Source organism: Vombatus ursinus, unplaced genomic scaffold, assembly GCF_900497805.2.
Source record: "Vombatus ursinus unplaced genomic scaffold, bare-nosed wombat genome assembly UNPS02014818.1, whole genome shotgun sequence".
Classification (NCBI taxonomy): Eukaryota; Metazoa; Chordata; class Mammalia; order Diprotodontia; family Vombatidae; genus Vombatus; species Vombatus ursinus.
In genome coordinates this window covers 11,881,587-11,905,375 of record NW_020954596.1, presented here as the reverse complement: position 1 = coordinate 11,905,375, position 23,789 = coordinate 11,881,587, and the positions used below count along the sequence as shown (strand labels likewise).

General features: G+C 40.9%; 1 pseudogene; it reads right to left on the bottom strand.

Moving 5' to 3' along the window:
• Positions 1 to 1,180: 1,180 nt before the first annotated feature.
• LOC114023423 lies at positions 1,181 to 1,638 on the bottom strand (annotated as a pseudogene).
• Positions 1,639 to 23,789: the final 22,151 nt, after the last annotated feature.

Below are 23,789 nucleotides of genomic sequence, written 5' to 3'. Positions count from 1 at the left end.
GATCCAGTTGTTAAACATTTAGCAGAACACTTCTGCCTACATTTATTGCTTTAACAAAGGTACAGAATTAGAAAAGCGAGGGGATATTTTCAGGGGAATAGAGAGCAGTGCAGTTTGGATAGCATAACACAGAGGAAAGACCGATGTAATTGGAGACAGGGGATCTGGATTTGAAAACCGGCTCTGTCACAACCTGTGTGACTTTGTGTAACTTTTCTGGTTCTTGGATTCCCATCTGTAAAATGAGAAGAGGGAGGGTGGACTAGACAATTTTTCTAAGATGCTTTTCAGCTATAACTCTATGATTCTATTATCTAGTAAGCTCCTGGATGGTGGGAATCATTTTCCTTTCGTCTGTATCCCCACTGTGATATTAGGTGCATAATAAGCACTTAATAAATGCCTGTTGGTTGACTTACTGAGAATGAATGGGGCTTCCATTAGAAGCATCTCCCCTTTGGAGAGGGAAGAAAAGCTTGAGAGAGGGGATCCCATTAGGAGACCATCCAAGTAGTCCAGGAGAGAGGTGGTGAAGAGTTCAACCAGAGTGGTAGCCACATGAGTTGAGAGAAAGAGAGCGTTGTTGTGAAGGCTGAATCAAGATGATGTAGAAAAGAAAGTCCCTCTGAGGTCCCTTCCAACTTTGATTCCTATTGTTCTAGGAATCTCCTTGAGTATTCCTGAGAAAAAAATTGATGTACAAGAAGGTTGATATAGTCAAGAAGGCTCATGACCCAAGACTGGACCCTTCATGGTAAAAAAAAGCCCAAGCCTGAATTGTGAAACAGTGAAGATTGTGCAGTGAAGCCTGATCTCGTAGAGTTTCTAGTGAACATTGGAGGTCTTTCTAAAAATGAAAAGTCCTATTAAATTTAGATTAATAATAACCTCTCTCCTGTGATCTCCCTGGTGTTTTACAAGTTTTCCAAATGCTTTTGTCACGTAGAGTTTGGTATTCTATTTATCTGTGTCTGTGTTGTATCCCACCAGCAAACTGTAAGATCTTATGAGGGCAGAGACTATGTCTTACTTTAACTTTGTACATTTCTTTTTCTTTTTTTAAACATTACTAAAACTGTGTTTTATTTTCAGTTCAGTCAAGGTACTGTATAATGACTACAATTACATTCCCGTCTGCAGAACATTAACATTGTTGGCATTATCTTTTTGAAAACCAAATAATAAAATTAATCAAACTAGGTTCCTTTGGTGGTAATAACTGCTTCTGGATTTGTTCAGCAGATCAAGAGTCCTTTACAAATTTTCCTTGGCTCTTAGTTCCCATTTCTATCTCCATATACGAAAGAGCTGAGATGCTCCTGCAGCACCGACAAAAAAATTAACAGCAAACAGATTCCAGTTTTTAGGAATAATAACAAGGGATTATCTTAACCAAATCAACCCTGTAGCCATTAATACAGCAGACTGTGCTGTGCTGAGTTTTTCTGCTGGCCTGGCCATGTCAGCCAATCCAGCACAAACTAACCCCCATTTCATAATTGGTACCCAGGAAAACACAGATCTAGGACCTGCCAGGTAGTTGTAGGGGGGCCTCAGCTTTTCGGGCAGCATCAGCTCCACCTTGTCGAGCATGCGGCGGTAGGTGGCCCGCAGGCCTCGGACTCCATGGGCGGCCATCCTCCCGCCTGAGACTGGGTGCACCCACTCCCCTAGCCAACCAAGGGCAGCTCGTAACCTTTCCCTGCCTCAGTCACCGGCTTCCTCCACTCCCCCAGGGTGCCTTTCTGGATCAACTTTGTACGTTTCTTAGCACTAAGCATAGGGCTCTGCACACAGTGGATATTAAGGAGTGATGAATGAACTGATGAATTAACGAATGACTACCATACAAGGGTCCTATAAATATCAAATAAGAATATATTTCTTATCTTCCTAAAGATCATCCATTTAGTTTTTAAAAAGCAGTTATTGGGGCAGCTAGGTAGCTCAGTGGATAGAATACTCAAGTCAGGAGAACCTGAGTTCAAATCCAGCCTCAGACATTTACAAGATGTGTGACCCTGGGCAAATCACTTAACCCTGATTCCCTCCAAAAAGAGCAATTATTAAACTCCAATTATGTGCCAGACAGTGCGAATCACTGGAAGATACAAAGAAAGCAAACAATAGTACTTGCTTTCAAGAAGTTTACATTGAAAATTTTCTGTTTGAATAGATGATGTTAATCTGAAAGGGGGAGGCATGAAAATCTCATTAAAATGAGGAGGATGAAGAAAAGCCTCCTGCAAAATGTGGGACTTGAGTTAAGTCACGGATAAAGCCAGGGAAAGTAAGAGTCTGAGGCAGAAACAAAGGTGACCAAATATTCCAGGAATGAGAATAGCCAATGGAAAGGCACAGAGACAGAGATGGAGTGTGGGTTTAAGTGACTTCAGGTAGGCCTATTTCACCAGATCATAGAATCAAGGAAGGGAGTAAGGTACGAGAAGTCTAGAAAGCTAGGAAGAAGCTAGGTTATGAAGAGATCTCAGTGTCAAATATAGGTGTTTATATTTGATTGTGAACATATTTGAAAGCCACTGGAGTTCATTGAGTAGAAGAATGAAATAGTCAGATCTACGCTTCAGAAATATCACCTTGGCAGCTGAATGGAAAATGAGCTTGGGGTGGGGGTGGGGTGGAGAATTAAAGCGGAGGGCCTAGATAAAAGGCTATTGCAGTAGTCCAGGTGAAAGATGACTCAACCCTGAGTTTGGGATGTGATGTGTGGGAAAAGGAGATACATAATAGAGGAGCTGTTGTGAAAATAGAAATAATAAGATTTGGTAATGAGTTGTGTATGTGGGGTGAATGTGAGTAAAGAGAAGATGACACAGATGTCAAGTCTGGGTGATTGGGGGATGATGATACTTTCAACAGTAACAGAGAAGTTTGGAATAAAGAAGAGATCAGAGGGGAAAATAGTGAGTTTTCTTTTGGACATGTTGAGTTTGAGATTCCTATGGGACATGCAGTTCAAGATGTCCTAGGAACAGCTAGGGATACTCAGGGGAGCTCAGGACAAAGACCAGGGCTGGTTGTATAGATCTGGGACTCATCTGCATAGCGATAATTACCAAATCCATACAAGTTGATGAGATCACCGTGAGATAGTCTAGAGAATGAATAGGGCCCAGGATACAGTCTTGAAGAGCGCTCATGGTTCATGGACATGACCTGGATAAAGAACCAAAAAGGAAGAATGAGAAGGACTGGCTGAACCAAGAGGAGTAGAAGATGTAAGGAATGATTTTTGTCTATGTTTCCTTTCACATGATTATTGTGGAAATGTTTTGGATGACTACACATGTATAACCTGTATTGAATTACTTGCCTTCTCAATGAGGAAGGAGGAAGAGAGAGAATAAAACAAATGTTAAAAATTGTTTTTACATGTGACTGGGGGAAAATAAAATATTAAATAAATAGAAAAGAAGTTTAAAAAAAAGATGTAAGGAATCATCACTAGATGTTTTCTACCCAGCCGCTAGCAAGGCTTTTGAGCCTTTTCTGCCTTGTATCAATAATCCTGAATTATATATACAAAGCAGGAAGGACACATCCAAGAATGGTTAGCAGGGCTAGTGGATAGCTATAATGCTGGTCCATCAGTACATGTATCTTTGACAGGATACTGCAAGAGAGCAAGGAAGTGGGATTATATGTGAACCAATGGAAGAGAGTAGCCTGAATGTTCCTGTGGAAATTTCAAAACTTTGTTAATGCTTCCCTTAAAACAAACTATCCTTGCTTTTAGCTATGAGTCATGAAACACTAAAGTCTCAAAAAAAATGAAAATTGGGATCACCCAAAGGGGCAACAGCGAAGCACAACAGTGCACATGAGCTGTCTGGGACACATGACGATCAAGGAATTAAGGAGAAGCATAGGAAAGAATGCCATCAAAGAAATGTGTTGTTGTTCAGTAATCGTTAGTTGTGTCTGACTCTTTGTGATTTTCTTAGCAAAGATACTGGAATGGTTTGCCATTTTCTTCTCCAGCTCATTTTACAGATGAGGAAACTGAGGCAAACAGGCTTAAGTGACTTGCCCAGGATCACGCAACTAGTAAGTATCTGAGGTCAGATTTGTACTCACAAAGATGAGTCTTCCTGATTCCAAGCCCAGTGCTCTATCCACTGAGCCCCTTAGCTGCTCAAAGAAATTTACAGATGGAAAGAAGATATGTATTGGTCCTATGGCCATCCAATGACTCTATTAGTACCATCTCAATGTTCACCCAACTACAGGGGTGGGGAACCAGTGGCCTCGAGGCCACACGTGGCCCTTTAGGTGCCCTTTGACTGAATGCAAACTTCACAGAACAAACCCCCTTAATAAAAGGATTTGTTCTGTAAAACTTGGACTCAGTCAAAAGACTGAACCCAAGGACCTAGAAGGCCACGTGTGGCCTCGAGGCTGCAGGTTTCCCACTCCTGAGTCCCAGAACATTAGGTTGGAGTGCATTGTTTGATGTCATACATCCTTCCCTGGGTCTTGTAAGGTCCAGCTTAAGCACTACCTTCTCCATGAAGGCTGTCTTATACTTCACCCTACTCCCCAACTCCCTCTCTGCAGCTGGATGATGTCTGTTCCTTTTCAGATTTTCCCAGAACCCTCTGCATCTCCCTTTTAGGCCTATTGTTTCTTCTCTGAATCATAATGATTTGAATACACGTCCAATGCCTCTATGGCATTATAAGTGTCATGAGGTCAGAGACTGTGTCTAGTTTCATCTCTGCTTTTCCTGCAATGAACAGAAGGCCCAGCCTGTAGTAGGCATTTGATGCTTGTTGAATCAGCTTCATGGCAGTCCAACAAATATGAACTGGAAATTGTCTGTGAAATGGGATAAATCTGTAGAACATGGGGAAATAACTTCAGGAGCCAAAGTAAATCCATTGTTGGCCACAAATCAATTTGCTTTTTCTTCTCTCAGAATTATGTTTTAATTGCAGGATCTTTAAAAATGATTCACAAGCTCCCTGGTTTTAATTAGCAAGGAACCCCAGCATCAGGGTGCCAGATGGCTCTGTTTAATCAAGAAGATTTCCCATTATGGCCACTGTCTCAAACAAAGCTTTCAGAGGTTTCCTGTAATGGGGGTCATGCTAAGAAGTTCAGTCACTCACCTGTGAATTCATCTCTGGAGGGGAGCAGGAGCCAATTTCACGTCGCCACAACTTGTCCTTCTAGACTAGAAGACAGTGGATACAGTGGCAGACCTGGATCCAAGAACGCCCAGGTTCAAGTGCTACCTTATATACCATTGAACCATGTGTGCAACCAGCTGTGTAATTATGAACAAATCATCCTCTCTGATGCTTTCTTTCTTTATCTGTTAAATGAAGATGATAATAATAGCACCTGCCTCACAGGGAGGTCTTGAGGCTCATATGAGACAATGTGCGTAAAGCTTTTGGCCGATCTTGCAGTGCTACAAAAATGCCCATGGAGCTTTAGAAATGCTCCTTACAGATCATGTGGTCCTACTCCCTTCTTTTACAAAGAATGAAACCGAGGCCCAGAGAGGGGAGGTGATTTATCAATAGTTACATATCCTAGTAGCAGCAGAATCAGGACAAAGAACCCAGCTCTCCTAAGCCCCAGACCAGGCTTTTTCCTTTTCACTCTCCATATCCCCCTTAAGGACCTTCTTATATCAACCCTTCTTGTACCAAGACTTTAGAAGCTCACCCAATACTGTCTCTTGTGTAAGTCTCTGGAGGCGGTAGAACAAATATGACATTTGTAGCTTAAGACATGGGTTTGAGTCTGGAGTTTGCTACTTAGTAATTGTGTGACCTTGGGCAAGTTATTTCTTCTCTAAACTGTGTTTTCCTCTTTATGTAACGGAGAAAGAAGCACTCACACCCCCTACTATTCAGGAGGGAAGTACACTGTAAACTCTCAAGTGCTTCAGAAATATGAGTTGTTATTATTTTCCCAGATAACAAAGTTACTAAGAACAGCATGCCAGGCTCTGCAAATACATAGTAGGTGGCCAACAAAACTTGGAATAATTGATGGATTTCAAAATTTCCCAGTTTGAGCTTAATCTCGTAAATCTGTTGGAGAGCTGTCATTTTGCGTGTAATTTTAAGAATTACAAAATTCTCCCCTGAATACAACCCGGTAAGTTAAGTAACTTAATTATTACACTCATTTTGTGGATGAAGAAACTGAGGCTCAAAGAAGCAAGGTGGTTTGATTTACCCAGGGTAAACACACCTTCATCCTCTTTCCAACCAGGAGCTGGTCCTGTCCCTGTTCTCTAGTCCTTTTAATTAAGTACTCTTTGCCAGTCTTTCCCTCATACTGACCATCCTCCTTATCTGCACTTCTGCCTATTCATAGGATTCAAGATTTAAAACAGGAAGGGATCTCAAAGATTATCTACTCCAACCCCCAGATTTTACAGTTGGGGAGATTTAAGAATGGACAAGGGAAGGTACTTGCTCAAGGTCACAGAGCTAATAAGACAGAAGCACATCTGAACCCAGGTCCTTCGACTCCAAAGCCTATGCTTATCCTCCTACACCACCCTGCCATTCTCTGCCCTCATGTGTAGACCTCATATGTCCTGTTGCCGGGACTTCCCTCATCATCTCTCATACCACTAGCAAATGTCAGAACCAAGACTCATGTCCAGGCCTGCTGATTTCCACACAGCTGCCCAATAAGATGAGAGCAGATGCTGGAATTCTCATTTCAGAGAGGCCAAGAGAGACAAAGAAATTTGCTCACACAACCAGCCAGTGTCAGCGTGAGGACCCAGGCAGACCCGGGTCTTCAGATTTCAAGTCCAAGGCTCTTTCCATGCCTCTGGGTCCTGCCTCATTTGCCATTCCTGTGTTTAATATGCAGCGACCTCTATGATCAAATTATGGCATTATAAGCTATGTTCTATTTGCTAAACAAGTCTGCAAGCTTGAGTTTATCGGCTTCAATTGACACATTACAGAGTAATAGAAATTAATATGAAATGGCATTCACATGACAGCACTGTAAGGGAAGCATTTAGGACACTCTTAAAAGCTCATTAGCCGTGTGTGTGGAGCTGGGAGGCTCATAAAGGAGATTTAATCAGAGCAATCTGGGAGGGGATGAGGATGTGTGAGGCTGCCTGGTCCTCATTGGCCACTGAAGCCAGGGTAGAAGGATGGAAACGTGAAGTTTGGCTGACAGACATTCAGGGGAGGGGTTCTCCCTTTGCTAGAAGGAGAGAATAGTATCCAAATTGTACTACTTTCTTCCTACCCCGTCATTTTACAGAGGAGGAAAACCGAGGCACAGAGATGGGAGGCAATTTGTCAAAAGTTACATATCATATTAGAGGCAAAGCCAGTACAAGAACCCAGGTGTCCTGACCTCCAGACCAAGGTGCTTTCCTTTTCACTATCCTCTTTTGTGGTTTTCCCCTTGAGTCATATTGTACATAAAGGAGTTACATGAGTGAACCACCTAACCTCAGGAGCCTTGGACCACTTCTGGAAGATCATGCAGACTGGTTCAGTGTTGAAGGACCAGGTCATGGCCACACAGCTCAGAAGTTTGAAGGGTGGAATAAGAACAGGGGTGTCCTGACTCTTTGGGATGAAATAGCAATCCCTTAGTCACCATGATAGCAGCAAAAAGGGAAGGTGAGAAGAGGCATCAAAAGTAGATTGGCCACCGAACCACGGTCAGGCTATTTTTCTCATTGTCTCTGGTTCTTTTTGGACCCCCACCTCTTATTCCTGGGGGAAAATTACATTAAGCTTAGGTTTGGCTCATGTCTAAAGGGTCTTCAAAAGGAGATCAGGGTCTCCTGGGTAAGATGGCAGCAAGAAAAGTCACAGAGAAGTCCAGTCATCCCACATATACCCCAGTAATGATCAAGAAAGGGCAACAGATCATATAATGACATGATGAGAAACCTCAGGCCACTGGTTCCCCAGTAGGCTTAGATCAGTTATAGTGTCAGAGCAAAGTGTCATGTAGTGGGAAGGGGATTAGATTTGGAATCCAAAAATGAGGTAATTCCTTCTTCCGGTTCAGGAGTGAGCAAAGACAAGAAGCCATGTGGACTTGAAAAGAGGTTCTGCCAGTGAAGCTAGCATGAGACCAGGAAGCTCACAGCAGTACTCTGTCCATGGTCACCCCGAGGAGAAAAGAACCTCAGACCTCTGACCAGGGACACTAAAGTGGGCCACTGTTGAGAGCTCAGACACAACAGAGGAGGTAGAGTCCATAGCAGGAGCTAAGGAAATCCAGATCAGAATCAAATGAGGCTGCACTGGGACATCCAAGAATGCTGTTGGGGGCAGAGCCTGGCCTTGGCACAGCATCCTAAATCAGGAACTGAAGCTAGAGATATGAAGAAATATTATGCTTCAAGTTGCAACTCTACCACAACTACAAGCAGAGCCTCAGAAGAAAAATAAAATAAAAAACAAACAAACAAACGAACAAACAAACCTTGGATATAAGACCTAATTTTTTCTAGAAGAAATGAAGCAATTCTATTTGAAAAATAGAATTGTGAGTTAAATAAGAACTCCAGAGGAAAAAAATTAGGAGAATAAAGCATTTAGAATAGAAGGTAGAGAATGTTATCCAAGCAAGACTCCTTCAAAATTAGAATGGACTAAACATAATTTAAAGACTCATGAGACAACAAGAAGCGCTAGAACAAATCAAAGATTTAAAAACTAGAAGAAAATTAAGGTGTCTAATATCAAAAAAAAAACAACTGACTTCCTAAACACCTCAAGGAGAGGTCATTCAAGAATCACTGGATTCCCTGAAAACCACAACCAAAAAATATTTTGAAAGCCTACATACCTTGAAAATTTCCCAGATTTATTAAAACCAGAAGGATAAGTTGAAATGATTGTAACTAGCATTTATATACTATTTGAACATTTGCAAATGCTTTACATGTGTTATCTCATTTAATCCTCATAAAACCTTGGGGAAAAGGTGATATGATTGTTTCCATTTTGCAAATAAGAAAACTGAAGCTGAGTGAAGTTAAGTTAACTTGCCCAAGGTCACACAGTTAGTATGAGTTCTTTTCCTGACTCAGACTCATCTATTTTCTATCAACTATACCACCTCTGTCACTTGCTGCCTTGAAAACAGAAAGAATCCACCCCTTGAAAGAAACATCTCAGGAATGCCATAGGCCAAATCCAGAACATCTAAGTCCAAGAAAAAAAAAGACTATAGTCAATCAGAAACAAAAAGGACTGTTTCAAGTACTAGGACACAGTGCAGTGTGCTGGTAAGAATGATGGGGAGGTTCTTGTGGGGAGGGGAGGAAGAGAAGATATGCTCTCCCCTCCCCTCTGCCCACTGCACAGGAACTCCCAGGCATAGATATTTTGCCAAATATTTTGGGGAGAGAAGAAAGAGATCAAGATTGTTTTGTTTTTGTTTTTAACAAGCATTTATTAAGCACTTATCATATTCCAAGTCCAGCACCAAGTATTCAGAATGCAAATAACAAGAAGAAAGAAAGACATTGACAATTCAGATATATGCAATATTATATATAATAAATATATAATATAGTATGTAGAATCATATTATATATTATATCATGTTGTATTATATAATGTTATAATATATTCTATATAAGATGTTATATAAGATGTAATAAATTATATAATTTTAATCACATCAGGGAAGATAACATACAAAAGGCAGCTGAAAAGGACTCAGGATGGGATAGGGGGGAGATGAAGTACCAGGTCCAGGGATATGGTAGTAAAAGCCCAGGGTGCAGCCTGGAGAGGAATGAGACTCGGCTGACCTGGGCCTTTGCCCTTCGTAAATAGAGGAGCCCTTCAGAAAGATGGTGGAGGGGTCTTCCAGTGTGTGAGTTCCAGGGCTTGAGGAAGCTTCCAAGATGAAGAGGCTTCTGACTCGTGGCCAAAAGAAATGTCTCTCTATCTAAAGTTTTCTGGCTTGGTGACCTTTTATCTTCATGCATTCCCCTCCTGCTGCCATCACAGGAACCAAGGGCTTTCCACTTCATCTCATAGTGTCACACCCTGCACTGTAAACCCAGAGCCCACATGAGCCAGAGGAAGTGGCCCAGGGTCTTACAATTCATACGGCTCCCCTCTTCATTGTCATTACATTTTACTAATGTCAAAAAAACTTTATATCACAGTAGCACAATTTAAATTTCACTCTGCTCCATAGTCAGCATATAATAAGTACCTTAACAGGGAAGCTAGGTGGCACAGTGGATAGAATGCTGGGCCTGGAGTCAGGAAGGCTCATCTTCCTGAGTTCAAATCTGTCCTCAGATACTTACTAGCTGTGTGACCCTAGGCAAGTCACTTAAGCCTGTTTGCCTCAGTTTCCTCATCTGTAAAATAAGCTAGAGAAGGACATGGCAAACCACTTCAATATGTTTGTAAAGAAAACCCCAAATGGGATCACGAAGAGTCAGACACAACTGAAATTGACTGAAGTACAACAACAAATGGAACCTAGGATCACTTGCAATCAATGATTAGACATGGGATGCTATCATCAAAGGACAACCAACCAAGGAAAACAGGAACTATCTTCAGCACTGGCATTATCCAACTTCAGAACAAAGAATAAGCCTGACTTTGGGCCTGGGCCTGACAGGTTTGTGACTGAGTTCCCTTCTCAACTTGACCAAATGTCTCTGAGTCACAGGTATTCTCACCAGGCTGCTGAGGCCCTGGGCAGGGCCAGCTGTTAGCGTGAGGCTCCTTTGAAACCAGGAAGAAGTTGGACGCATTTCATCCATCGGGAATGTTGGCTCATGACAGGTGTTCAAACATTTGCTGAACTAATGGGGAACCAGGAGAATTTTAATAGGCAAAACTCAGCCTAGGAATTTGCATAGGCTTAGATCAGTTATAGTGTCAGAGCAAAGTGTCATGTAGTGGGAAGGGGATTAGATTTGGAATCCAAAATCCTGGGATCAAATCCTGGCTCAGCCAATACCTGTGTGGCCTTGGGCAAGTCAATTTCACTTAGCTTCCTCCTTTGTAAAATAGAGAGGGTGGGCTAGACAAACCCTACAAATTTTCCCCACTATAAATCCTATGATGCTACATTTTTGGTGATATTCTCCACGATTCCATTTGAGCATAAATATTTGTTTTTAGGTTACACAAGCAGGACTGGCTCTGTGGAGAGGCAGTCATCATTATCATTGTGATGATGATGATGATTTTCTAGATTCTTTGCTTAGTGAGTGTTGGAGCAGCCTCTTGGCTTCTTCCCATACCACTTAGCATCTAGCACAGTGCACTGTACATAAAGGTTCTTAATGCATATATTATAAAGGAATGATCAAGGGTCTATATCATGATGCAACTCTATCAATATGAATTTCATATGACATAGTACATCAAAAGAGAAAGGGACCTTACAAAGTTATCTTGTTCGATTCATTCTTGCTACACAGAAGGGTGGGTGATAGGTGATTATGTGAGGTGATTTCACAGGCAAAATAAACCCCTTCCCAACTTCCCAATCTGTTGACTGATGCCTGAAATTCTTTAATAAGGAATAACCCTTCCAGGAAAGGAAATATAAAACTAAAACTGCAGATACTTATTGGAAAGGATGAAAAGTAGCTTACATTCAAGTGACCTAGTTTTAATCTCAAATTTACTTGGTCATCACTAGTGTGACCTTCAGTAGTAAGTCACTTCTCTCTGAAATTCAGTTTCCTTCTCTGTAGCAAGAATGCATCAAACAAGATAACTTTGTAAGGTCCCTTTCTCTTTTGATGTGCTATGTCATATGAAATTCATATTGATAGAGTTGCATCATGATATAGACCCTTGATCATTCCTTTATAATATATGCGTTAAGAACCTTTATGTATAGTGCACTGTGCTAGATGCTAAGTGGTATGGGAAGAAGCCAAGAGGCTGCTCCAACACTCACTAAGCAAAGAATCTAGAAAATCATCATCATCATCACAATGATAATGATGATAATAATAATAGATAAGTATGTTGCAAAATGAGTGAGGCATAAAGAGCTATGAGATCACATGAGAGAATCATCATGTGATTATAAAATTAAAATTATAAAATTACAGAATCATAGAATATCAGAACTGGGAAAGACCTTAGAACATAGATTGTTAAGAGCTGGAAGGGAGGAATTTTGGAATTCAAATTCAATAAATATTTATTATTAGTACTACTACTAACAATAGCTAGCATTTATATGGCACTTAAAGATTTGCAAAGCACTTATTCATGTGCTAATCTGAAGTGACTTGGCATGGTGCTAGAGTGATGGGACTAGAGCCAGGAAGGGCAGGAGTTCGAATCCTGTCCCTGATGCTTACTAGCTATACAACAGGGATAAGTCATCAATGTCTATGTTCCTCAATCATCTCCTTATGACTGATCAACCAATCAATTAACAAATATTTATTTCTTAAGTATCTGGTACATGTCAGGCACTGTGCTAGGAATGAGGGATGCAAGTACAGAGAAGGAAATAATGCCTACTGATGATGACCTTAGTTCTAATGGGGGACTCAGATAAGTATATTCAACATAAATATAAAGTCTACATACATAATATAAATACAAAGATGTGCAAAGTTAGGGAGGGAGGGCACTAGCAGATGGGGAATCAGGAAAGGTTTCATGCAGAAGGAAGGGCTTAAGCTGCATTTAAAAGAAAGAGGACTCTGTGAGGCAAAGGGAAGGAGGGAGTACATTTCAGGCATGGAGGATGGCAAAGAGATAGAGTAAATTATGTAAGTAATGGAGAGAGACAGTTTGATTGGATCACAAGAGTATGGGAGGGTGGGTGATGTTCAACAGATTTGAAAGATAGATTGGGGCCAGTTGGGTAGGGCTTTCAAAGCTACATAGAGGGGTTTATATTTTATCCTAGAGGCAAGATGAAGGCATTGGACTTGCTTGACTAAGGGAAGTCATATGGTCAGATCTGGACATAGAGGAAATTATATTGGCAGTAGTAGGATGGTTAGGAGAGAAGAGAGGCCAGAGGCAGGGAGACCAGTTAGGAGGCTCTCATAATGATCTAGGCAAGATGTATGTGTGTGAGGGAGTCCTGAGCTAAGGTGGTCAATGTGTGGGTCAGGGAAAGTGTCTAATCATGACAATAATTATAGCATTTATATAGTGCTTTAAGGTTTGCAAAATACTTTATAAATATTATCTCATTTTATCCTCAAGACAAACCTGGGAGGTAGGTGCCAGAGATATTGTGAAGGTAGAAATGGCAATGTTTGGCATGTGGCATGGATGTGTGTGCTGAAGGAGAGTGAAGAGCTTAGCATAATGCCAAATATATGAACCAGAGACATTGGAAGGATGGTGGTTCCTTCAAGAGAAATAGGGAAATATAAAAGAGGGTAAGATTTAGAGGGAAAGATGAAGCGTTTAGTTTTGGACTTAGTGATTTATCTACTAAGTTACAGACTTCAAGGGCCACAATCTGTAGAGGGGGAGGTATCCCATTAGGAGTTCTCCAGAATTTGCAGTAGGCCCTGGGGGAGATACAAAACAAAGTGAAGCAGTCTCTGCTCTTAATGATAACAACCCACATTTGTGTAGTGCTTTAAATGAAGCACTTACATGTATTGTCTCATCTGCCCATCACAAAAAGTCCGGGGCATTATTTCCCCCATTTTATGGGTGAGGAACTTGTAGTACCCAGAGGATAAATAATTTCCCCATAATCCCATAGCTAGTAAATGTCAGGTGCAAAATCTTAGGTCCCAAGTTCTCTATGTCACCATCTTACATAGGCTACTGGACCTTCTTGTTGAGTAATTTTTAGTCATGTCCAACTCTCCATGACTCCATTTGGGGTTTTATTGGTAAAAAATACTGGCATGGTTTGCCATTTCCTTCTCTAGCTTATTTTACAGATAAAGGAACTGAGGCAAATAGGGTTAAGTGCCTCTCCCAGGCACTTAAGCTAGTAAGTGTCTGAGGCCAGATTTGAATTCAAGATAAATCTTCTTGACCCCAGGACCTGCACTCTATCCATTGCAAAACCTAGCTGCCTGCTACTGCACCTTAGAGACCATCTGATGGTGCGATTTGCTGTGAGAGGTCACAAAGATTTTGCAGAGAGTCTATTGTGTTAAACAACTCTGTATAAAAAATAAACAAATACAACTACTATGGACTGAATAATTTCTCATTGATTACCCATGTATGATGACATTTCAAATGTACGTAGATTCTGTGATGAATAAAATACAAACTTATTTGAGCATTTTGCTAAATTCATAACAGCTTTCTGTCATTGGGTATTTTCCCAACCAACATATGCCAACCGTACAACTATGACCATATGGAGGTCTATGAAATTTTCAGACTTCAAAATTAGACAAAAATGTTTGATTTTGAAAAGATTCAGAACCATGAGTCTAATCTAATCACCTCATTTTACAGATGGGGAAATTGAGGCCAGAAAAAGGAAGGTGATTTGCTCAGAATGACATAGTGAGTCAGTAGCAGATTGGTAACCAGAATCCAGATCTCCTGGATCCTTGCCAATCTTCTTTCTCTACCCTCTGTACTACATGTAAGGCACTGCTCTGACTTCAGCTGGAGGAGGGGGTAGCACTTTGTAACTTTGGCTAAGTCACTTAACCATACATCACAATGCCTATTTTCTGCCTTCCATATGATGGATTTGGAATGAAAGGATTTGGCTTTGGAGCATGTCTCTATCACTTATGAGCTGTGTGATACTGAGGAATCCCTTCACCCCTCTGGGCCTCAGTTTACTCATATATAAAAAGAGATAATGGTACCAGAAAAAGCACTAGACTTGAAGTTAGTGAACCTGGGTTCAAATCTTGCCTGTTACTCACTACATTCATGGCCTCACATAAGGCCCTTGGTCTTCTGAGCCTCAGTTTCCTCATCTGTAAACTGAGAGGGATAGACTTGTCAGGGGTGGGGAACCTGCGACCTCAAGGCCACAGGTTCCCCACCCCTGGGCTTGATGATCTCAAAGGTCTATTTCAGTTCTACATTCTATGATGCTGTTCTATGAAATAATTGTGAAGGTCAAAAGGTATGATGTATGTAAAGCACTTTGTCAACAGGGAAAAAATGTATTAAGATTCTCAATATTGGGACAGCTAGGTGGCTCAGTGGATAAAGCACCAGCCCTGGAGTCAGGAAAACCTGAGTTCGAATCCAGCCTCAGATTCTTAATAGCTGTGTGGGCCTGGGTAAATCACTTAACCCCAATTGCCTAAAAAAATTATTAATATTGCTTTTGTCCCTTGCAGCCCCTAACAAAGGACAGGGCACATAGTGAATGCACCCATAAATAGCAAGAGAGAGGAGTAAGCTAAGCTTCCTGTACAGAGTATAGTAGAAAGAGCACTGGATGGACTGGATGGACTGGATCAGTGATCAATTTGGAGTCTCCAACTTGTGTTTAATCCCTATCTCTCCTACTCACCACTTGTGTGAACTTAGGAAAGTTGCTTCCCCTCTCTGGACCCAGTTTTCCCATCTATAAATGGCAGGTCAGAAGGGGGTGGACTAGAAGATCTCTAAGGTCACTTAAAGGTCAAAATCCCATGAAAATCAAAGGCCCAGAGAATATACATTGTTGGCCCAGAGGAGGCATCATGGTCATTCCTACAACTGCCCTCTGATGATTAGTGTTCTCATCATGACAAGGAATTTGGCCTGCCTATAATTTGGCAAGATATGTAATTGTTGTAAAATTTTCTCTCAACATATTGGAGACCTCGGCCTGGCCTCCTATTACAAGAAGATAAACGGAGTAATTTAGAAAAATCCACAGATTTATCTCAGCTCATTGGCTAGTGAGGAAATGTCCAACAGACACTGTCTTTAGTAACAATCAGATCCAGGTGAAAATAAAACTTGCAGTATGGGTCATTTTAGGGCCATAGTTCATGTCTTTTGACCAAAAATGAAGAGACAACCAAGATTTTGTTTTCACAGGAGCTAAAAGACGTTGGAACCACTTGGTGCTAATGCCAAACTCTGACACTGGACGATTTTAGAAAATGGATCCTAGGCCAAGTAGGGTGGTAGGAAGAAGTGGCTTGGAGGTGGGTGTGGGTTCTGGTAATGGCTCTGAAAGTTCCTAGATATATAATTCTGGGTAAGTCTCATTGCCTTGACCTCCATTTCTTTAAAATACAGGCACATGCTTGTATTACCTTGTCAATGAAATCCTTCCTTGTGAGGTAAGAGCTTTGGGAGTCTCAAAGTGCTATATCACCCCTTCAATCTTCCCCTTGATCCATCAGGTTGGGGGTGGGTCTGCTTCCCCATCACTCTCTCTCCCCTGTCATGGACACTCTAAGGGACCAAATTATCCCAAGGAGTAGAGATCAATGGGAGAAGAGAAACTCCTCAGTGCCCTGGGACCACTTCCGAGATTCCAACTGGAAATAGCACCCGAGGAAATTAGAGCCAGGCTCCCACCTGCCACTCAAGCTGTGGGTCTCTTCCCCTAGCAGGACTCTTTTTGAAGTCAATCAGCCCAACTCTCTCTCCCTTCTTCACCCTCTGGAAAACTCTTCCACATGTTGATCTGTCATGGACTTCAAAGGGAGCCCTGAAACAAGGCGTAGAAAGGGACAGGAAGCTCTAAGAAAGTTGACCTGGGTTTGACTTTGCCCAATGAAATAAGAGGAAGCCAATGGGGAGACTCTTGATCTTTTATGGGTTGTCTTTGTGATGTTGGTGTAGGAGAGTCAAGTGTCTCAAAGTACAGCCTGTAGGTAATATTGGCACCCTGCCTTGTATACAATAGGTATTTAATAATAACATTATCACTGCTTCTTGATCCTTCTGATTAACTGGGAGTTCATCTTTGGCAGAATTAGTGTTTAATAAAGTAACTGTCCTTCAATCTTGTTCAGATGATGGATTGGGTGTGGAAGTATACAGAATTCACCTGACCTGAACAACCATATCTGTCTTCTTCCCATCCTCCATTTCTGCTGATTTTTCTTTATAATTGTATTAGAATATAGTTATAGGGGCAGCTAGGTGGCACAGTGGATAGAGCACTGTCCCTGGAGTCAGAAGGACCTGAGTTCAAATGCGGCCTTAGACACATAACACTTACTAGCTGTGTGACCCTAGGCAAGTCACTTAACCTCATTGCCTAGCTAAAATTTAAAAAAAAGAATATAGTTATTGACATAGGTGAAATGAGAACCCAATGGCCTCTCCACTACATAACTTCATCTCCCTCCACAGACCTGTGTTTCCATTGTAACTGATACAGAGAGGTTAAGTTACTTGCCCAGAATTATATTGTGTCAAAGGCAAGACCTGAACCCAGATCTTCTGACTCTGTCTACTCTGTCATTCTGCCTCATCATCGTCACTATTACTATTGTAACTCATAACAATATTAATTGTCTCACAGATATGTATATAGGGTGGACTTAGAGCATTCATTTTTCTATCAGTTAATCATCAATATCATTTTTCATTGTTATTAATAATAATCTATTAATTAAATAAGAGGCAAAGCAGAGCCACAGACTTGGAGTTAGGAACAAATACTATGTCAGACACTAGTTAGCGATGTGATTGTGGGTAACTTATTTAACCACTGAAAATTTCAACTTTCTCATCAGTCAAAGGAGCAGCACACATACACTGCTGCCTCCCACAGCAATGCTGTCAGGAAAATGCTTCTTGAATGTTGAAGTTCTAAAGAAAGTGCTTCTTGGATCTTAAAGTTCTCTAGAAATGTGAGCTTTCATCACAATCACACAAGATGATTTTTTTTGGGAGGGGAGGAGAGCATAAATAAATGCGGGAATCAGGAAAGGCTTCATGTAGAAGGTGGCACTTGGGCAAAGCTTTGGAAAAGGTTAAGGATTCTTGTGCATTCTAGACATGGGGAACAGCCTTACAAGGGAGGATCTCACCAGCAAGGTAATATAAGCACGAACCTATATATTACAGCAATGAAGCTTGAGACCCATAGAAATGATGAGACTTGCCCAGAATTATATTTTGGCTGAATTGTAGAGTGCAATGACCAACCATCATTGCAGAGAACTCATGATGAAATCTGCTATCCACATCCAGATGGAGAGAGATGAGGGACTCAAAGAGGAATCTGAGACTTTTTTACACTCCCAAATGTGGTAATTTGTTTTGTTTGTTTGTGATGTTTGTAACAAAAGTGTTTTTTTTTTTCTTTCTTTCTCAGTACGGTTGGGGAGTGGAAGAGAGAAGAGGATTTTTGTTTTTAGCAGTTTTTTAAAAAATATCTTTTACCCTACAAGTTGAGAAGAGCATTTATTGATTGCCCTTAATAGGGATCCAATCCAGTCTGTGAAAAAGTTCCTGGAATGCTACCTTATGTTGAAGAAAAAAACAGAAACAAAAAAGAGATAAATCCCTCTTGTTCAGCATTGAATGAAGGTAATCTATGACAGAAGGAAAGTAGAATTATTCAGTTCAATTTTGGCTTCTGTCTTCTCTGTCAAGAAGTATGACCTTGATTGAATGACTGAACAACATATAGAAAATAGTATATACATATGCTCTGTATAGTACATTCTCTTTCTCTCTCTCTCTCTCTCTCTCTCTCTCTCTCTCTCTCTCACACACACACACACACACACACACACACACACACAAACACACACATAATTCCAAAAGACTCATGATAGAAAATACTATCCACATCCAGAGAAAGAACTACAGAGTCTGAATGCAGATTAAAGCATGCTATTTTTTACCTTGTTTTGTTTTGTTTTTTTCTTTCTCTTGGTTTTTCCCTTTTGTTCTTATTCTTCTTTTAGTCATGTTTGACTGGTGTGGAAATATGTCTAATATGATTGTACATGTATAACCTATATCAGATTGCTTGCCATCTTGGGGAGGAAGGGAGAGGGGGAAAATTTGGAAAAGTCAATGTTGAAAACTTTCTTTACATGTAATTGGAAAAAAATAAAATACTGTTAAAAAAAGAACTGAGGACATTCTCTCAAAAATCCAGGTACAAGACCTCTATATTAGGGAATCTGCACCAACTGTGACCTCACCCTTCTCTTCCAAATACACATACACTGAATCACAACCCCAGTACATATTTTCTCTCATCCCTGTTCTACATCATTTGCTCGATAACTGTTCCAAACTGTCATATATACACCTGTGAGTTGGACTGTTAGGCTAAACCACCATTGCTGGGATCAAGAGAATAGCTTGACACTTTTAAAGCCTAGGGGATAATTAACAATCATGGATAGCCTCCCTGAACATTATTTCTTCCCCTAAACAGCTGTCTACCTTCCCCAACATCCTGGCTCCTAACAACTGTCAAAATAACATTAAAAAAAAATTTCCCGAACTAATGTGGTCACAGAACAATTTTAGCCTTGAATTGTAATGGCAAAACTCATAAATGCTCCCAAGTCTGGAGGTATGACTAGAATAGACTGGGAGTAAAATTAGGGAATATGGGAATGAAAGACAATAAACAAACATTTCATATAAATGTTACAACCAGCAAAGGAATTTTGATACATATATGATTTCATGTTCAATATTTTTGAGAGAACATATCACTTGTATTGAAGGAAGTTCCCAAATGAAAGAAGTGATCACCTTGTGGTCTTCTGTCCTAGCCAGACCTAATCTGGAGAAATGCTTCAGTCCTGGGGACCCCATTTTAGGGAGGAGATTGACAAGCCAGTGCTCATCCAAAAGAAAGGGATAGAAAGGTGACTATGAGAATCCGTTGAAGGTATATACTAAGGCTCTTTTTTTACCTTGGAGAAGAGAAGTTTCCATAGAAACATAGCCATTATCTTCAAGTATATGAAGAGCTATTATGTGGTCCTTGTTTTACCTGGTTCTAAAGTGAATACTGAGAGCAGTGGATACAAGTAGCAGAGAGGAGGGTTTAGGCTTAATGCAAAGGAAAGATTTCCTTCTGCACAGTGAGTGCTGTCCGAAAGGGCAATGGGATTCCTGGGAAGGTTGTGAGTTTCCCCTCCCTAAACGTCTTCCAGCAGAGGCTGAATAATCATTTGTTGGAGATTTTGAAAAAAAAAAATTCTGTTCAATTTGGTTTGGGACTAGTTGCTCTCTTAGACCCCTTCCAGCTCTGAGATTCTGTCCCTTCCAGCTCAGAATTTCTGTGATTCAATGACAGTTCTATCCTGGGCAGATGACTTTCCCACTGGAAAACACAGGTTTCGGCTCAGACCCTTATGACAAGTTAAGAAATGTGTTGAAGCCTCTGGGCGGTTCCTGAAGCCTTTGTCTTTAACCACTGACAAGTCCCTAATTAAGAAGTCGATTGTCCTCCCTCCAGATCAGTGATACAGCCTTTCTAGGATTACATAGAGTGACAGAAGGGAAGGGCACTAGCCTTTTGGGCAGTCGGCCAGACGCACAGATTGCTGGTTGCCACAGGGCATGAAGCGAAAGCCATCACCCTGACAGAACAGGAAAGAGCAGAGAGAAATGTGAGACATCCTGAATAGTGGTCACATCCTGCACTGGGGGGCTTAAAATCAAGCACTTGCATAATCCATCTTGAGATACAGTTTGCTAAAGACCACTGCTCAACTCAATTTAGTTCCTAAGCACTTAGGAAGTCCATGCTATGAGCAGAACCCTGAATACAGCACTAGGATAGATGCAATGAGCAGGAAAACAGCTCCTGCTTTCAAAGAACGCCCACGCTAGTACATATAAAGCATATAGATACATGAAATACGACATTGGAAGGGTCACAATCTCTTTCTGGGTTTCTGTTTCAATAAAATGAGGGCATTGGACTAGGTAATCTCTAAGCCCCTCTAGCTTTAAATTCTGTAATCATGTGACCTAAATAATAATAATAAAGGCAGAACATGGTAATGCTACCCAGAAATCACAAAGACAGAGATGTAGCAGTTGCCCAGGACACCAAAATTTTGAGATGAGGGTGCCCACACTTAGAGGATCCTAGCACTAAAAATTTAGAGCTAGAAGAGACTTGGAAGCCATTGACTCTAACCTCTTCATTTTACAAATGAAGAAAACGAGGCCCAGAGATGATGAGAGACTTGCCCAGGGTCTAATCCAGGGATGGGGAACCTCTGGCCTCCAGGCCACATGTGGTCTTGTGAATTTTGGGTTCAGTCAAAGGGCTGCACTTGAGGACCTAGAAGGCCACATGTGATCTCAAGGTTGCAGGTTCCCCACACCTGGTCTAATCCTTCAGGAGCAAGAAACAATTGATGTTAGGATTCTGTTGGGAAGATTAATTAGTTAAAATAGGAAATTATAGTAGGTTCCCATACTCCTAACTCCACCCTGCCCCACCACACATACCTTCAACCCTCAGCTGCACAGCTGGTAAGTTTCTACTTAGCCTGGTTCTGCTCCTCGGTAGTCACCCAGAAATAGTCACCAATGTTCCAGGGTCTCTGTCTCTCAAACATTTTGTGCCACCTGCCTGAAGCAGAAAAATTGCTAGGTGTGATACTGTTTTTCTTTATCATAGTTAAGTCTGAGTGATTAAATGTTCCATGGAACTGCCTATTAAAAGAGCAGTGAGAGCTGTAATAATGACATACAATACTATGTATCTTGTAACATTTTTTAACTTTTCAAAATACTTCAGTGATGTTTATTGGAATGTATTTCACAATAGCCTTGTGAAATAGGTAGAGTTAGTATTTTAATCTCTATTTAAGCAGATAAGGAAATTAAAACACAGAAAAGTTTTTTACAATGTGTCTGGAATTTGTCCCTGTGACTCCACTCCCCTAGTCACCACCCTAGGTCAAGACTTTATTACCTCTCACCTGGATTATTAGAAATGTCTCCTTACTGGTTTCTCCTTACTGGAATGCATTGTACACACTGATGCCCAAGTCATCATCCTTATCCACTGTTCTTATCAACTCAAAACCTTTTAACAGTTTTCCATTACCTGCTAAATAAGGTCCGATAGCTCATCCTGGCATTCAAAGTCTTTCATAATGTCACCAACCTATATTTCCAGCCTTATCTCATGCTACTCTTTTACAAAACATCGTTAACGTTCTCCATATACCCACCAAATTGAATGAGTCCATATCTTGAGCGTGCCCTGTACTTTCTTATATCCACCCCCTTGCTCAAACTGCTTCCCACCTCCAGAAAAACCATTCAGTAAACATTCATTGTACACAGAGCACTGTGATCAGTTGAGGTAGATACAACATTTAGAAGATATAAGGTCTCTGCTCTCAAAGGGCTTACAGTTGCTGAGGAGATATGACACAAAGGTGGATAAATATAATACAAAATAATGCATGATAACTATATAACCTGGAATTCAAGATGAGGAATTTGCATAAGACTCTCTTCATTGGTAGAGAAAATGATTACTTGACGCTATATGCCTGGACAGGGGGTTGAGTGAACACAAGAACTTGGGAGAACAAAGACTCTTCTTGTTTCAAGAGAAGATACATGTGGTCCCAGACCTTCTTTCAAGAGAAACCCAGAGAGCAACAGAAAATGCTTTGGATGGAAGGAACATACTGAATCCAGTGCCTTGACATATCATTGATTTCCAGCTTGCCTCCTTTGGGAGATTGTCTCTGTCTATGTCTCTGTGTCTCTGTCTCTGTTTCTTTATCTCTGTCTCTTTGTGTCTGTCTCTCTCTGTCTCTGTGTCTGTCTCTCTCTGACTTTATGTCTCTGTCTCTGTCTCTCTCTGTCTCTCTCTCTCTGTCTGTCTCTGTCTCTCTCTGTCTCTCTCTCTTTCATCTCCTTCCCAATGGGAGAGCTCATGAGCTCATTCAGTCTGTGTCTGAAGTGTTGTTCTGTGGGGATGTTTAGAGAGGACTAGCACCTCTGGTGTGAGGGCTTGCCAAGTTTTCAGGCTGCTCATCCACCTTTTACCCACCTCTCACCTGTGGCTCCAAGAAGCTGTAGCATGCACAGCAGTCATACCCTGGTAAAACCTTCTCAGCAGACAGGCTAAACCAGGCTAAGGTTAACTGATAGGCCTCAAGCCTGTTGATGAGTTAGAGGGTTGTCTGCTCTAAGTATGTGAAGACTTCCCCGCTGGAATGGACATTTGAGAACAATTTGTTCCAATGGCCATAAAGTACTGAAGCAGGTGCTATGGAGCACTTAGAGCTTGGTCAGACATCAAAGACACCAAGGATATCCACTGCATCCCAGGCCACCACCAGACATCTTGACATTTGCCTTGCCATCAGACTTTGATGACTCCAGAAGAAAGAGTGAGATTGATGACTTTATATAACTCTGCCTCACTTAAATCCAATCCATGTGCAAGTCAAGACATCACCCCATGCTATCATTGATCCTCTTCAAAAGCAAAGGATGACAACAATGCTAATCTGTATAACTTCTCTTATTTGTTTGCTATTGGCTTAGATAAATGGATTTATTTGCAATTCACTACGTGGGATGGTCTTTGGGGTAATTAGAATTGGTGGGAAGGTGCCAGGCCAGGGAGGAAACTTAAATCTAAAAATAATTTTCTATAGCCTAACAATATATTTTATAAAATTTCCTTTATTTTTTAAATTTTAATAATATTTTATTTTCCTTCACTTACAAGTAAAAAACAATTTTTAACATTTGTTGGATTTTTTTTGTTTTGATTCCAAATTCTATTTTTCCTTCCCTCCTGTTTTCCCTCCCCGAGATGGTAAGTAATCTGATATAAGTTATATAAAACATTTCCATATTAGTTAGCAAAGGAAAATCCATGAAATAACTAGAAAAACAAGCAATAACAATAAAAAA